Consider the following 12,941-nt stretch of genomic DNA (forward strand, 5'->3'; position numbering starts at 1 on the left):
GCTCCAGCGTCGTAGATTGTCTCCTGAATTTATTTAAACAGTTCGCCATACAAAGTGAATGTAAAATGGTGCAAAATGTAAAGCTTCTCTATCTTATTTCCCTTTAAATCGATATTCTTTCAATTTGGGCAAGTTGTCCCACAAACATATTCTGATGTGTCGAATGTGCATTAATTCCACTCCGTCACAGACCAAAACAGATCTGATTTACTGCAATCAATGGTGAACCTTTAAACTTAACTGTCAAACTTGACTTGAAGTTTAAAGACTGCCAGAGATACAGAGGTTTATCTTAAGTGATGAAAATTGCCTGATAAAATTGAGTGAAGCATTAGATTGTACAAGGGTTTGCATGAATTCCCATGGGAGGTTGCCCCCATGTCCGTACGGAGTGTTTTCCTATTATTATGTGTTTCATTTCTGTGCAATAGTACGTACTGGAATATTTTAAACCATTTAAGTATTGCATTTGTATTTCCTTAATAAAACAGAAGAACTGTCCATAAAACTAGTATTCTATGCAACTATAAAGTTTAGCAATATGTAAAGCACTGAATGTATAACAAAGGCTATAAATGCTATTTGAATTCTTTAATGTCAGACCTTGCAGCATCTTCTGGATGTGTACATTTTTTGATAGCTGTTCATTCTCTTACTGAATATGATTTTTTCTGAATGTTGACCATTGCAAAATTGAAATGGAGAAAGCGTGATAAAATTTATAATGCACAACATGCGTAATTAAATAAAATTAAATTAAATTAAAGTCTACATGCAACTTAACTGGTGAATGGAAAGAAAACTTAATTTAATCTACCTACATATAGTCAGAGGATTCACTGATGTACATATATTGACAATGTGAGATCTGGATTGGGCACAGCCATCTGAAGCAGAGGTGAATGTAACGGTTTATCTGGGCACACTGATATTTGCATAATTACGATGACGTATATAAATGTACATTACCTAGGATTGGCAATGACAACATGGAAATTCAGTTACTTGCTGGGACCTAAACCAGTTTATAGTGGCATTTTCTGACAGCAACAATAAGTATCCTAAGTTCCACTAAGATTCTTTGAGGCAGTGGACGGGATAGTCAAGGCACAACTGGGGACATTTTGGTGAAGAGAGACATTGGAGCAAATTTAATTGTCTCCAGTTTGAGGAAGTGGTTAAGATAGAACGCTTTAATTACTGTTCCTTTCCAGCAATCTGCAATTTTAATTCCACTGGTTTATTTTATTTATTTCTTTATTAGTATCACAAGTCAGCTCACATTAATGCTGCAATGAAGTTATTGTGAAAATCGCCTAGTCGCCACACTCCGGCGCCTGTTCGGGTACACTGAGGGAGAATTTAGCATGGCCAATTCACCTAACCAGCACGTCTTTCAGACTGTGGGAGGAAACTGGAGACCCCGGAGGAAACCCACACAGACACGGGGGAGAACGTGCAAACTCCGCACAGACAGTGACCCAAGCCGGGAATCGAATTCGTGTCCCTGGCACTGTGAGGCAGCAGTGCTAACCACTGTGCCACCGTGGTTTTGGTGACAGCCCTATTGATAAATGAAGATCTGGGTACACTGGACTCCAATACTATCTGAACCAGCTCCTGCACAGTGCGCAAATCCGATCCATCAGCCAAACCTGTTGGGATGCCAATAACGTCCGCTAAATAGGCTTAAAAACAGATTTTCTCCACCCTAACCCTACCAAGCCTTGCTAGCAAGCTCCTAATGTCAGCAGATGCGTTCCAGACTTTCCATTTTAATCCTTTGCCGTCAGGCCAGCTGCCACTGTCCTTTGGAAATGACTGGCAGAATTCAATAGTTAAAATCAGCCAAGACTCTGTTACGATCTCCAAAGAGATTGATAGCCTTCAAAGAGATTTGAATTTCCAGTTATGAGCTAAAAGAATGACACAGCAAGATTTCACTTTTAAAACTTTTACTGTAACAAATGGTTAGAAACGCTATTGACTAAACATTTTTTTTTGGTAAGCAACTTACACTTTAACTATAGAGGGGAATGTTCCCCTTTTACACTTATCACACATTCCACTCTCCGTGGAATTACAGTTCTTTCAGCAAACAGTCCACAGTTCTCCCAACTTCCAATGGTTTTCCATTTCCCCATTTTGCTGAGTGGAACTTTGAGTGACTGTCTCCAAGCATTTTCTTCAGTTTTCAAAGAATTCCTTAAATTCACAACAAGCAGTAAAGCCTATTCCAATGATTCTTCTTCCCCCTGGCCATACCTGGATGAGTTTCCTAGAATCCTTAGGTGACTGCAGCATACATCTCTTTGACAGGAATATATTTCCCTCCCGCATCTGGATGTGGTAGCTCATGAAGCCAAGCAGCTTCTTCTCCCTGCTGACCTCACAGAACATCTGCTTGTCTGTCTGTGGTATTCATTAATTTTTTTTGGGAAGCCTGTAACCTGATCTCAAAAATGGCTTCCTTTGCTCTTTTCCCCATGTCAACATAAAGCACATCCAGGTAAAAATACCAATTAGCTATCTCCTTGATCCCAAGCCCTTTCCACTTTAGAAGTAAATGGATAGTTTACAGCACAATTGTTTACAACTCCTTGCCTTTTTGGGACTCAGAGGGTGGGATTTTCCGGCTGCGCTCACTGCAAAACCAGAAAACCCCACCCAAGATCAACGGACTTTTCCATGTTCCGCTCCTCACCGGCTCCGATTCCCGTGGCAGATAGAATGGGAAAATTCATCCCTGAGTCTATTCATGACAAACTTAGAGCCCGCTGCCATTGTCTCCAAGCATAAATACCTTGCATGGGCAGCACGGTGGCACAGTGGTTAGCACTGCTGCCTCACAGCACCAGAGACCTGGGTTCAATTCCCGGCTTGGGTCACTATCTGTGCAGAATCTGCACGTTCTCCCCGTGTCTGCGTGGGTTTCCTCCGGGTGCTCCAGTTTCCTCCCACAGTCCGGAAGACGTGCTGGTTAGATGCATTGACCATGCTAAATTCTCCCTCAGTGTACCCGAACAGGCGCAGGAGTGTGGCAACTAGGGGACTTTCACAGTAACTTCACTGCAGTGTTAATGCGACACTAATAAACAAATTTAAACTTTCTTCTCAGTAAAACAGTCTAAGTTTTCCTTTGATCTCTGACAGTCAAACCATCCATGCTTACTGCCACACTGGCTACAGAACAGGTCACATGACCCTGTTTATTTTGCCCTAAATTTAAAGGTACAGTCCCAAAATATAATCATCTTACAAACCTCATAATTGCAACACCTCTTATCTCACACTCCCTTAGGGAATTAGCAACTGATCCTGTTGGGTCTTTACCTCACTGCCCAATCTGGTTCCCCATAGATGGGTGCCTTTTCTTATAGTGAATTGGCAAAACGAACTTGCAGGAGCTTATCAAACCCCACATATGAAACTCCTCGCTGTCCTCTAGAGGCACTGACCCCTGTAGGGTCACCTTCGCATCCATTGACTCCGACTACACTTCCCGCTGCCTTAAGAAAGCAACCAGCATAATCAAGGACACCACCCATACCGGACATACTCTTTCCCATCTTCTTCCATCATAGAATCCCTACAGTGCAGAAGGAGGCCATTCAGCCCATCGAGCCTGCACCGACCACAGTCCCTCCCTGATCCCTATTCCCATAACTCCACACATTCACCCTGCTAATCCCCCTGACAGTAGGGTCAATTTAGCATAGGTAATCAACCTAACCCACACATCTTTGGACTGTGGGAGTAAACCAGAGCCCCCGGAGGAAACCCAGGCAGACACGGGGAGAATCTGCAAACTCCACACAGAAAGTCACCGAGGCTGGAATTGAACCCAGGTCCCTGGCACTGTGAGGCAGCGGTGCTAACCAGTGTGCCATCATACCGCACCATCAGGTAAAAGATACAAGAGTCTGAAAATATGTACCAACCAACTCAAGAACAGCTTCTTCCCTGCTGTCATCAGATTTTTGAATGGACGTACCATATATTAAGCTGATCTTTCTCTACACCGTATCGGCAACTGCAATACTATTGTGGCTAAACAGGCCACCTAAAATGGCGATTTACAGAGCAAGCTGGGATAATTGGACAAGCACTGAAACAGCAGACTGCAGCTTAAAAGACAGAGATAAACAGGCTGCAACTGAGATGACTGAATACACAGGAAATAGGCCATCCCAAAGACAGTGGACACTCTCTGGTCAAACATACTTGTTTACCAGACAAAGGGGCGCCTTAACCCCTTATTTGGGAGGGAGGTATGTGAGCTACGTGCCTCCAGCACCTACAGGCATGGCCATTGGGTACACATGATGTGGAGATGCCGGCGTTGGACTGGGGTGAACACAGTAAGAGTTTTAACAACATCAGGTTAAAGTCCAACAGGTTTATTTGGTAGCAAATACCATTAGCTTTCGGAGCGCTGCTCCTTCGTCAGATGGAGTGGAAATCTGCTCTCAAACAGGGCACAGAGACACAAAAATCAAGTTACAGAATACAGTATTCTGTAACTTGATTTTTGTGTCTCTGTGCCCTGTTTGAGAGCACATTTCCACTCCATCTGACGAAGGAGCAGCGCTCCGAAAGCTAATGGTATTTGCTACCAAATAAACCTGTTGGACTTTAACCTGGTCTTGTTAAAACTCTCATTGGGTACACATCCAGAGATCGGTGTGGCAACACCTGATTGGACTCTGATCGATCAGGGTAATCAAGCCCTGATCGATTGATTGACAAGGATCAGGAGACCGCCCAAAAAGACACGAAACCAAGGAGGGATAAAAGGTGCTGCACAACAGAAGAAGCTCTCTCTCTCTCTCTCTCTGACCCCACGAACAAGCTACAACAATAGTGACCATCGCCAGCAACGACCAGCACGAGGAGAGCCACCACACCCGAGAAGGAAGGAAGACCCTAGACAGAGTATCAGACCAGAACAAAGGACCAGACTACACAGAGGACAACAGAGACCAGCACACAGAAAAAGGCCAATATCTGTCTGGGTACTCGCCAGCCACACAAAGTTAAGTCAAGGTCTAGTATTGGATTTGAACTTTAGTATTTCTGTAAGATAACTTATTGTTGGTTGGGTGGATGATTATTGATTGTGCGTTTAAATAAATATTGTTGTACTAAGAAGATGTCTACCCGCAATTCTTTGTCCACCGTATAAGGGTTAAAACAGACTGTGCGGCAGGCACAACACTATCTTCTGCACTCTATCCTTTCCTTCTGCCCTATGTATGCTATGAACGGTATGTTTTGTCTGTATAACTCGCAAGAAACAACGCTTTTCACTATATACTAATACATATGACAATAATAAATCACTTCAATCAATTCAAAAGAACAAAGAAAATTACAGCACAGGAACAGGCCCTTCGGCCCTCCAAGCCTGCACCGACCATGCTGCCCGTCTGAACTAAAACCCCCTACCTATTCGGAGACCATATTCCTCTATTCCCATCCTATTCATGTACTTGTCAAGACGCCCCTTAAAAGTCACTACCGTATCCACTTCCACTACCTCCCCCGGCAACGAGTTCCAGGCACCCACTACACTCTGTGTAAAAAATTTGCCTCGTACATCTCCTTTAAACCTTGCCCCTCGCACCTTAAAACTATGCCCCCGAGTAATTGACTCTTCCACCCTGGGAAAAAGCTTCTGACTATCCACTCTGTCCATGCCTCTCATAAACTTGCGGACTTCCATCAGGTCTCCCCTCAACATCCGTCGCTCCAGTGAGAACAAACCAAGTTTCTCCAACCTCTCCTCATAGCTAATACCCTCCATACCAGGCAACATCCTGGTAAATCTTTTCTGTACCCTCTCCAAAGCCTCCACATCCTTCTGGTAGTGTGGTGACCAGAATTGAACACTATATTCCAAGTGTGGCCTCACTAAGGTTCTATAAAGAACCTTATTAAATAATTCAATTCAATTCTCCCCAGCCTATCATTTAATTTATTTCCACAGATGCCATTAAGCCACTGGGAAGGTATTACTGCTGTTTCTCTCTGTTTCTTCTCCTGACTCTCAGAAAAGCAGATCTCCTGACAGTTCATCCCAGCTTTTGTTGATGCAGAGTTTCAGGCCTGTGCAGGTAGGCTTACTGAAAGGAGAGGAAACCAAACAAAGTTTTCTTCCTGCAGTCAAGGAGCTCAAGGCATTATTGCTTCTCCCCAATCCTATGGTCATGTTTCACGTTGGAGTCCTGGCTAGTGGACATCAGAGCAATTCATCGTTTCTCTGCTGCAATGAAGGAAAGAAGGACGCCTCAGTGACAAAATGGAAAGAAAATTAGGATTGGACAATAAGACAGTGGCAATTCTCACAGATCCAACCTCACTCCCTTACATTGCTATCCCACCTACCTTTGGACATTGCTTAGCCCAGTGCAACCACAAACTATTAAGTTTAAGTTTATCTATTAATATCACAAGTAGGTTTATATTCACACTGCAATGAAGTTACTGTGAAAATCTCCGAGTCGCCACACTCTGGCACCTGTTCGGATACATTGAGGGAGAGTTTAGCACGGCCCAATGCACCTAACCAGCATGTCTTTCATCAGACTGTAGGAGAAACCAGAGCATCCAGAGGAAACCCACACAGACATGGGGAGAATGTGCAGACTCCACACAGACAGTGACCGAAGCCAGGAATCGAACCCGGGTCCCTGGTGTTGTGAGGCAGCCGTGCTAACCACTGTGCCACCGTGCCGCATTGAACATGGTTGCTTTGTTTGACCTAACACCAAATATGATCAGAAACCTCCTTTCTACCATTTTCCCCAGTATGGACGGATGATTTGACCTTAAGGGCCAGGGAGAGTGGCATGGTGGCACGGTTAGTTAGCATTGCTGCCTCACAGCACCAGAGACGCGGGTTCAATTCCTGGCTTGGGTGACTGTCTGGGCTGAGTCTGCACATTCTCCCCGTGTCTGTGTGCGTTTCCTCCGGGTGCTCCGGTTTCCTCCCACAGTCCAAAACTGTGCGGGTTAGTGCATCGGCTATGCTAAATTGCCCCTTAGTGTCAGGGTGATTAGCAGGGTAAATACGTGGGGTTACAGTGGACAGGGCCTGGGTGGGACTGTTGTTGGTGCAGGCTCGATGAGCCGAATAGCCTCCTTCTGCACTGTAGGGAATCTATGATTCAATGAGGGGGAATGAGGAAAGTAAACTAAAGACCTTTGATCACGCAGCCTTGCCTGCCAAACACCAGCTTAGTAATAAGAACCATGTGCAGCTGAGCAAGAGCAGAGTGTGGTGAAACAAGTGAGCAGCAAGCTAGCTCTCTGCTGAAGATATCAGTGTTACGGATTTCATAGGTTCTGATTTTAAAGGAAGGAAACTTTCTGAGCTTTAGATATTGCTGAAGTATTGGTGTGCCTACCCAAGAAGTTTAACAACATGTTGACCACTATGAATGCTTCCTCCACTCACATCTGTGTGATTCCAATGCAAGGTCCCCCTAGGAATGTGTAGACACTTTGCCAAGCCCTATCAGTGATCACAACTCCTTGGCTGCTCATACTGCCTTGTAGATCATGGGTTTGAGTATCTCTGCAGCTTGGACAGCCTAAGAGTGAGATAAAGATGTTGCACCCAGTCTGAAGGTGGAAAATAAGTAAGATTTAACATTCCTGGTTGACCATCTCCACTCCAATTTCTTTTCGAGGACATGTTGGGTGAGGAAAGAATCAGGTTCAGTTTTGATCACTTTGATCATGCCTGGAGTTAACATTCTTGTCAAGTTCACACAGCGATCATCCCCACCTCTGACCTTATGATGGAAGGAAGGTCATTGATGAAGCAGCTGAAGATGGTTGGGCCTGGGACACTGCCCTGAGGAACGCCTGCAGTGATGCCCTGCAGTTGAGATGATTGGCCTCCAACTATCACAGCCATCTTCCTTTGTGCCAAATATGAGGGTTTTCCCCCTGATTCTCATTGACTCCAGTTTTGCCAGGGCTCCTTGATGCCACACTGAGGAAAATGACTCACCTCAATGAATAGCAGAAAGCTGTCAATGCTCACAATACCCCAGAAACAGCTGCCATCTCCAACAGAGCCAAAGTAAGATATTTAAATTGGACAGGAGGGCAGTTGGTTCATGATGCGCTATCAATAAGGCGAAAGACTACTTGTGTACCAATACAACTGTAGGCTTTTATTCACAACAGAATCAGGAGCACATCCCAACAAATAACCAATCTGGACTGAACAAGGGGGAGGAGACAGCCACCTTTATACTAGGTGCCGAGGGGAGGAACCGAACCGGGAGGGGATGTGTCCAGGCATGACAAACACACAACGGTGGTCCATATAGGACAAAGGCACAACTGAGGTCCACCACAGTTCAGATGCCTAGGATGTGGTTCAGAATACTACCAATAGAGTGGGCTGAATTCTCATTTAGGCTGAGGTAGATTTAGGGCCCCTCTCCTTGCTCTGCCCCTGGGAGTAGAAGGCACTGACACAAACTTCCAAGAAAACAACTCATAACGAAGCACCAGCAGACAACTAGTTTTTTTTAACTCATTTACGGGATGTGTGAATTGCTGGTTAGGCTACCACTTATTGTCAATCCCTAATCGCCCTTGAGAAGGTAGTGGTGAGCTGCCTTCTTGAACCACTGCAGTCCCTGAGGTGTAGGTGTACCCACAATGCTGTTAGGAAGGGAGTTCCAGGATTTTGACCCAGCTACAGTAAAGGAACGGTGATATATTTCCAAGTTAGGATGGTGAGTGACTTGGAGGGGAACTTCCAGGTGTGTTGTTCCCATATATCTGCCACTCGGCACTTCTGGCTGAAGATTGTTGCAAAAGTTTCAACCTTAACCTTTGCACTGATGTGCTAGGCTCCCTCGCCATCGAGGTTGGGGATATTTGTGGAGCCCCCTCCTCCAGTGAGCTGTTTAACTGTCAACTACCATTAATGACTCAATGTGGCAGGACTGCAGAGCTTTGCTATGGTGAGTTGTTAGTAGAATTGCTTAGCTCTGTCTATTACTTGTTGCTTATGCTGGTTGGCACACAAGTAGCTTCACCAGGTTGACACCTCATCCTTAGGTAAGCCTGATATTGCTCCTGTCATGCCTTCCTGCATTCTCCATTGACCCAGGGTTGATCCCCTGGCTTGGTGGTAATGGTAGATTGGGTGATATTCTCGGCCCTGAGGTTACAGTTGAGCACAATTCTGCTGCTGCTGATGGTCCACAGTAGAGTTTTTCAAAAGTGGGCTTTGTGAGCCGCAGGTGGGTCACATGATGTTGAAAAAAGATTTGCCAAAAATGATCCCCAAATGATCACCTACCCTTTCCATTTTCTCTCTGTGTAAATCTCACTGCAGTACCGAGTATGACCACAAGAAGCAAGAATAAACAGGTCAGAGCGCCCTGTGCATGCAGTTGGTGTCAAACATCCTGTACGTATGCGCACTTGGCACCAATTCACTTGGCGCCAGTTTTCTTTCCCTTTCTAGTAAACCGATTGCAGACGTGGTTCATTTTGTTACGTGAAAGACAGGGCTAGATACACCAACAGCCGATAAACCCACTGGTCAGGATCTCAGATCTGAATCTGCTGGAGAGAGCGCTTGCTGCTCTGCCGAGTCCACGACAGGTCAGGGCAGTATTAATGTTCGCTATGAACAGAATGCCTGTGAACAGCCTGCAAAGAAAAACTAAAATCAACTGCCATGCGGTATGCAGATGAATTTTTGAGGTATAGTTTGTCATAGAATCGTAGAATCCCTACAGTCCAGAAAGAGGCCATTCAGCCCATCAAGTCTGTACCAACCACACGGCCCTATTCCCGTAACCCCACACATTTACTGTGCTAATCCCCCTGACAGTAGGGTCAATTTAGCATGGCCAATCAACCTAACCCACACATCTTTGGACTGTGGGAGGAAACCAGAGGGCCCCGAGGAAACCCACGCAGACACGGGGAGAACATGCAAACTCCACGCAGACAGTGACCCTAGGCCGGAATTGAACCCGGGTCCCTGGCGCTGTGAGGCAGCAGTGCTGACCACTGTGCCACCATGCTGTCAATGGTGCAAACGCAAATCAGGCTGCAAAGCCCGTGTGAGTTATGTATGGGGAAATTTTGGCGAATGAGAGTTGAAAACCCTTCAAATTGCAAAGACATTGGAAGACTGAGCATGGCAAACTGGAGAACAAACCTTTGGATTTTTTTCAAAGGATGCAGCAAGAACTGAAATCATCAGCTCAAGTTCTTAGCCAAAATTTAAGACTGAATGGCAAAGCACAATTCGCCTCTTACATGGTAGATCACTGCACAGATAAAGAGAAAATGCCCCATACTGTTACGGAGAGATTAATTCCTCCTGCAGTCTTAAACATGGTTCGCACAGTCTTCGATGAGAAGTCAGCTGAAAAACTGAAATGCATCCCACTTGGTGATAACACGGTGTCTCATTCAATTTGTGATATTGCTGAGAATTTAGAAGTACTGCTTATTTCTGGGTTAAAGTTAGCAGGGGATTTCTCAATACAACTAGATGGAAGTACGGATGTTACAGATAGCGCAACCTTGTTATTTTACGTTAAGTATGTTTAGCACAATGGACTTGTTGAGGATTTGTTGTGCTGCTTCACATTCCTGACCTGTATGACTGGCACACTGACCTTTGCAGCATTGAAAAGCTACGTGGTTGTAAAGTGCGGACTTAATTGGGCTAATTGTAATGGAATCACAAGCGATGGGGCAGCCGACATTACTGTGTAAAACAGCGGAGTTATAATAAGGATTAAGGAGGCAGCTAGTCAGGATATGGTTTGGAATCTTTGCTTTGTTCATCGTGGGCACTGGCATCAAGAGGAATTCGATCCGGTTTTGAAGTGGTGCACTTTGCCCTCTCATCCTGATTGGATTGAGATTGTGAGGGCCAAGCCCGCTCACCTGTCTCATTAAGTCATCAGTAAACATGGTCGTGAGGGGCAGCCATTTGGTAAAAGTGGGTCGTCAGAAAAACAAACTGGTCCAATGACCACATAATTGCCCAGTCTTGAGTTGCTCGATCTGTTCAAAGACTATCTCATTTAGCATGGTGGTAGTGCCACTCAACACGTATCCTCAATGCGAAGATGGGACTGTGGGATGGTCAACCCTACTCATACTATCATGGACAAATGCATTTGCAGCAGGCATGTTGGTGAGGATGAAGTCAAGTATGTTTTTCCCTCTTGTTGGTTCCCTCAACACCTATGGCAGTCCCAGTCTAGCAGCTATATCCTTTAGGACTCAGCCAGCCCGGTCTGTGGTGGTGCTACCGAGCCATTCTTGTTAATGGATATTAACAGTACCATAGTACATTCCGCGCCCTTGCCACCCTCAGTGCTTCTTCTAAGTGGTATTCAACATGGAGGGGTGCTGATTCATCAGCTGAGGGGGGAATAGTACATGGTAATCAGCAGGAGTTTTCCTTGTCAATGTTTGACCTGGTGCAATGAGAATTCATGGGCTTGAATTTTACCGCCCCGTCCACCATGGGAATCGGAGCAGGTGAGGGGTGGATAATGGGAAGGTCCATTGACCTTGGGGAGGATTTTGTGGTTTTGGGATGAGTGAGGCCGTAAAATCCCACCTATGGAGTTCAGAGTCAATGTTGAGGACTCCCAGGGCAACTCCCTCCTGACTTTTTTTAAAATTCATTCCTGGGATGTAGGTTTCTCTGGCTGGGCCAGCATTTGGTGCCCATCCCTAATTGCCCTTGAACTGAGTTGACATGCTAGGCCATTTCAAAGGGCATTTGAGAGTCAACCACACATTGCTGTGGATTTGGAGTCACATGTAGGCCAGACCAGGTAAGGACAGTAGATATCATTCCCTAAAGGACATTAGTGAACCAGATGGTTTTTTATGGTAATCAATGATGGTTTCCTGGTCATCAATTCACTTTTAATTCCACATCTTTATTAGATTCAAATTTGAACCCATGTCCCCAGAGCATTATTCTGGGTGTCTGGATTACCGATCCAGCAACAATATGACTGTGCCATCACCCCCCTGCCTCAAGGTAGAGCACACATGAATAAAATAAATTGGATATTTTTAACTCTGCTCTTGAGCATTCACGTGGTCCATTCTAAATGACACACAGTAATGTGGTGAGCATTCAGCCCTGTGCTACACTGCAGCATGTATCAGACACAATGTGCTCCACTTCCTTCCTGTGGCCACAGTGGTCTGGAACACAACGCCTCCACATCTTCATCCTTCAAGTGCTGTAGCAAAATAGGTGAATATATGTAGTAACATTAACTAATGACACGATGGCCCTTCGGAGAAAGGTGCCATTTGCCACAGAGTCCTAGACTCGTGATAGGGAGAGGGCGAGAAAAGGGGAAGGGGGGGGATGAAGAGAAAGACTATAAGAAATAAGTGTAGACTGTAGATTGTATTGCTTTGGATGGGAACTGTATTGTACATTGGATGGAGATTGTATTGCTTTGGATGGGGACTATATAGTACATTGGATGGAGATCATATGGAGATTGAATGGAGGTTGGATGGGACTGTATAGTACATTGGGTGGAGATTGTATGGAGATTGTATGGGGCTGTATTGTATATTCGGTGGAGATTGTATGGAGATTGTATCAGGCTGTATAGTAAGCTAGATGGAGATTGGATAGAGATTGTATGGGGCTGTATTGTACATTGGATGGAGATTGTATGGAGACTATTGCATATTGGATGGAGATTGTATGGGGGCTGTATTGTACATTGGGTGGAGATTGTATGGGGCTGTATTGTACATTGGGTGGAGATTGTATGGGGCTATATTGTACACTAGGTGGAGATTGGATGGGGACTGAATATCACATTGGGTGGAGATTGTACTGCTTTGGGAGCCCTTTTAACTTATTTGACTGCCCCACCTCGATCGCAGAGTCT

Source organism: Mustelus asterias, chromosome 26 (genome assembly GCF_964213995.1).
Source record: "Mustelus asterias chromosome 26, sMusAst1.hap1.1, whole genome shotgun sequence".
Classification (NCBI taxonomy): domain Eukaryota; kingdom Metazoa; phylum Chordata; class Chondrichthyes; order Carcharhiniformes; family Triakidae; genus Mustelus; species Mustelus asterias.